Source organism: Protopterus annectens, chromosome 11.part0 (assembly GCF_019279795.1).
Source record: "Protopterus annectens isolate FY-2018-M chromosome 11.part0, PAN1.0, whole genome shotgun sequence".
In the NCBI taxonomy this organism is placed as follows: Eukaryota; Metazoa; Chordata; order Ceratodontiformes; family Protopteridae; genus Protopterus; species Protopterus annectens.
In genome coordinates, this window is record NC_056745.1 from 82,578,862 (window position 1) to 82,583,861 (window position 5,000).

General features: G+C 41.4%; 1 protein-coding gene across 1 annotated transcript in view; it reads right to left on the reverse strand.

The window, feature by feature from the left end:
• LOC122815180 (guanylyl cyclase inhibitory protein-like) overlaps nt 1–5,000 on the reverse strand; it is a 397,270-nt gene that overhangs the window by 151,166 nt on the left and 241,104 nt on the right. The gene's annotated exons all lie outside the window — the stretch shown is intronic.

Consider the following 5,000-nt stretch of genomic DNA (forward strand, 5'->3'; position numbering starts at 1 on the left):
GTACACAATGTATGAACAAATCAACATCCAGGTACACAGTACGTGAGCAAATGAACATCCAGGTACACAGTACCGGAACAAGTGAACATCCAGGTACACAGTACGGGAACAAATGAACATCCAGGTACACAGTACGGGAACAATTGAACATCCAGATACACAGTACGGGAACAAATGAACATCCAGGTACATAGTACAGGAACAAATGAACATCCAGGTATACAGTACGTGAACAAATGAACATCCAGGTACACAGTACAGAAACAAATGAACATCCAGATACACAGTACGGGAACAAATGAACATCCAGGTACACAGTACGTGAAAAAATGAACATCCAGGAACACAGTACGTGAACAAATGAACATCCAGGTACACAGTACAGAAACAAATGAACATCCAGATACACAGTACGGGAACAAATGAACATCCAGGTACACAGTACGTGAAAAAATGAACATCCAGGAACACAGTACGTGAACAAATGAACATCCAGGTACACAGTACAGAAACAAGTGAACATCCAGGTACACAGTACGGGAACAAATGAACATCCAGGTACACAAGCTATGAATAAATGAACATCCAGGTACACAGTACGTGAACAAATGAACATCCAGGTACACAGTACGGGAACAAGTGAACATCCAGGTACACAGTATGGGAACAAATGAACATCCAGGTACACAGTACAGAAACAAGCGAACATCCAGGTACACAGTACGGGAACAAATGAACATCCAGGTACACCAGCTATGAATAAATGAACATCCAGGTACACAGTACGTGAACAAATGAACATCCAGGTACACAGTACGGGAACAAGTGAACATCCAGGTACACAGTACAGGAACAAATGAACATCCAGGTACACAGTACAGAAACAAGCGAACATCCAGGTACACAGTACGGGAACAAATGAACATCCAGGTACACAGGCTATGAATAAATGAACATCCAGGTACACAGTACGTGAACAAATGAACATCCAGGTACACAGTACGGGAACAAGTGAACATCCAGGTACACAGTACGGGAACAAATGAACATCTAGGTACACAGGCTATGAATAAATGAACATCCAGGTACACAGTACGTGAACAAATGAACATCCAGGTACACAGTACGGGAACAAGTGAACATCCAGGTACATAGTACAGGAACAAATGAACATCCAGGTACACAGTACATGAACAAATAAACATCCAGGTACACAGTATGGGAATAAATGAACATCCATGTACATAGTACGGGAACAAATGAACATCCGGGTACACAGTATGGAAACAAATGAACATCCAGGTACACAGTATGGGAACAAATGAACATCCGGGTACACAGGCTATGAATAAATGAACATCCAGGTACACAGTACGTGAACAAATGAGCATCCAGGTACACAGTACGGGAACAAGTGAACATCCAGGTACACAGTACAGGAACAAATGAACATCCAGGTACACAGTACATGAACAAATAAACATCCAGGTACACAGTATGGGAATAAATGAACATCCAGGTTCATAGTACGGGAACAAATGAACATCCGGGTACACAGTATGGAAACAAATGAACATCCAGGTACACAGTATGGGAACAAATGAACATCCGGGTACACAGTACGTGAACAAATGAACATCCAGGTACACAGTATGGGAAGAAATGAACATCCAGGTACATAATAAGTGAATAAACGAACATCCAGGTACATAGTACGTGAATAAACGAACATCCAGGTACACAGTACATGAACAAATGAATATCCAGGTACACAGTATGGGAACAAATGAACATCCAGGTACACAGTACGGGAACAAATGAACATCCAGGTACATAGTACGGGAAGAAATGAACATCTGGGTACACAGTACGTGAACAAATGAACATCTGGGTACACAGTACGTGAACAAATGGATATACAGGTACACAGTATGGGAACAAATGAACATCCAGGTACATAGTACGTGAACAAATGAACATCCAGGTACACAGTACGTTAACAAACAAACATCCAGGTACACAGTATGGAAACAAATGAACATCCATAGCATTTTTCATGATTCAGGAACTTGTGCATCATGAAATATACTGTGAAGTTGGAGCAGGAATTTCTGGTGGTGCAAGTACTGATGGTACCACAGTGATAGCAGTACCCCCACACCTAATGTCCCAGAAATGGTGATAAATACCTGAGCAACAACATCACAATTAAACAAAATGACACCACACAAAACATTTATTGTAATGAAGGGATACAATGGCATGTCCTGATGTGGAGAACAGTGCACACAAGCATACAGCCAGAGCTGCATCCATCCTGCCCCAATATGATAATGAAAAAAGTCCCACCAATGCGAGTGAGGCCTTCTTCAGATCCCTTAAATGTAATATTATGCCAATTAAATCTACTCTGCAAACATGGCCAGGGAGACTGAAATGCTGATGAATAGCTTCCTTGACTTAGGATGTAAAATTATGCTCAGCCAGTCTAACCTCTGTAGAAAGGCCTATTGGCTTTAGTGAGAGCCAGTATCTGGTCTTGATGCCAAGGGGGGTGGGGTGGATGGTCCCTTGATCTTTCTTAGAATGGTTTGGTAGGGTGAATGGATGATTTACTTATTACATCCTGAGGAATCTTTTTTGTTAATATATGAGTATTTTTGTAGCTTAAATTGCTGAAATAATTTAGAATACATAGCGATTTAAGAATGAATTTCAGTCCCAAATTTACACTAATTTGAATGGACTCAAGTTTGTTTTTGACTCCTCTATGTAGATTTCTTTTACTGCTGATAATAAAATCTTTAAAAATGGCAAGCTAATATTCTGGATTTGCTGAATGAATGCAGTTTGACAATTATTTTATTTATTTATTTGTGTTTGTTGACTGGGATAGTCCACTGAGCCAAGTCGGCCCGTTTTCAGTGGAGGCCCGGGAAGAAAAGCTCCATAAGAATAGTTACATTGCATTGCATTACATTTACATTGAATTACATTTACATATATGTAGGGTTACATTACATTACTATTAATAGAACAATATTCATTCTAATATATTAGGTAACATTAGTAGAATAGGAAATCTTATTAATCATATTTAAATCAGAACTGACAGAGAAAAGCTCATTAGGTATTCATGAAAACAAAAAAATATAAAGACGAGGGTAGGAACAAAAATGAAGGAGGTAGTTTAGGTAGGAGCATGAGAGGGACATTCCCATTTGGAAGAGAGATGTGAGAAGAGCTGAGTTTTGAAGTTATTATGGTTAGGTAAGTTGCGTAGATGAGGGGGGAGAGAGTTCCAAAGTTTGGCTATTGTGCAGGATAGTAGTAGTTGGCCTGGGGGATAAGAGGGTTTATGTACTTGAAGCAGATTTTGGTTCTCAGATCTTAGGGAGTGGGAGGGAGTGTAGGGTGTAAGAGCTTTGGTTAGGCATGGACAGTCTGATGGTTTGAAGATGAGCTTGAGAGTAGTGGTTAGTTGCAGATATCTAAGGTAGTTGGGGAGCTCTAGCCATTTGAAGGTGAGCAGTGAGTGGCAGTGGTGAGATGAACTTTTGGAGTTGGTAGCGAATTTGCAAATTTTGTGGTAGCAGGCTTCCAGTTTGGAATGCAGGCCTAGTTGGAGGTTGGTAAATAGGGGAGCGCCATACATAAGAGATGGGAGGAGGAAGGTTGTTGCAAGAGTTTGTCGGGTGGAGGGGCTGAAATAGCGATTGTGCCTGTATAGCAGACCAGTCTTCTGATGAGTTTTCTTGATAGCAGAATATATGTGGGAGTCAAATTTTAAGTTTTCATCAATAATGATGCCTAGCAGTTTGGTTGAAGGGACTATTTCTAAAGGAGTTTTATGTTGGCTTGTAATGCAGAAATGGTTTCTGTCTAAAGTGGAATTTCTAGTAGGGGTAAAGATCATTAGTTTAGTTTTGGTGGCATTTAGGGCAAGGTGATTGGCTTTCATCCAGGATTCAGTATTAGTAAAGGCAGTTTGGGTTTTTATTAGTAGTTCAGAGGGGGAGGAGGCTGAGGAGATGATGGCGGAGTCGTCTGCATATTGGATGATGGAGGCTTCAGGGATGGAGAGGTGGAAGTTGTTGATAAATATGTTAAAGAGCAGAGGGCCTAGAACTGAACCTTGGGGAACCCTGGTGGGTGTGTGTATGAATGGAGAGGTAGATTCTTTCCACTGGACGGCTTGTTGCTGGTTGGATAGGTAGGTGGTGAACCAGGCAAGGGTGGAGGGAGAGAAATGTAAGGATGGGAGCTGGGATAGAAGCAATGAGTGGGAGATGGTGTTGAATGCTTTTGAGAGGTCTACAAATAGTGATGATACATATTTGCCTTTATCACATGCTAGGTTGATAGTCTCTAGAAAGGAAAGGAGGGCAGTGATGGTACTGTGGCCGGGGCGGAAGCCATGTTGAGTGTGGGAGAGAAGTTTGTGCAGGTTTAGATGTTGCATGATTTGTGCATGGATAGTTTTTTCTAGTATTTTTGAGAGAGGGGAGAGTATGGCTATAGGTCTAAAATTGGTTGTGTCAATGTTTTTACCACCTTTGTGAAGTGGAATGATGTATGCTTGGTGTCAGATGGTTGGGACGTATGATTCCTGTACAGATCTGTTTATGAGAATAGATACGGGACATGCGATGGTTTCAGCAGATTGTTTGAGGAAGGTGGGTGGTAGATTGTCTGGTGCATTACGACAAGGTTTTAGCTTGAGAAGTTTTTTTTATTGTGTTTCTGTTGATAGGTTTGAGGGTAAAGGGGGATGAAGGAGGAGAGTCGCTGGAAGGGGGATGGGGGCAGGAAGAGTGGTCAGGGAAGAAGGAGGATAGTTTTGCTATGCAATCTATGAAGAAATAGTTGAAATTAGTGGCAGTTTGTAGATTGGTGAGAGTAGGGTCTGGGCATGGGTTGCTTCTATTGCCTGGATGGAGGATGGAGGAAATGGAGCTCCAAAATGTCTTTGGATTGGATGAGTGCATGGATTGAAGTTT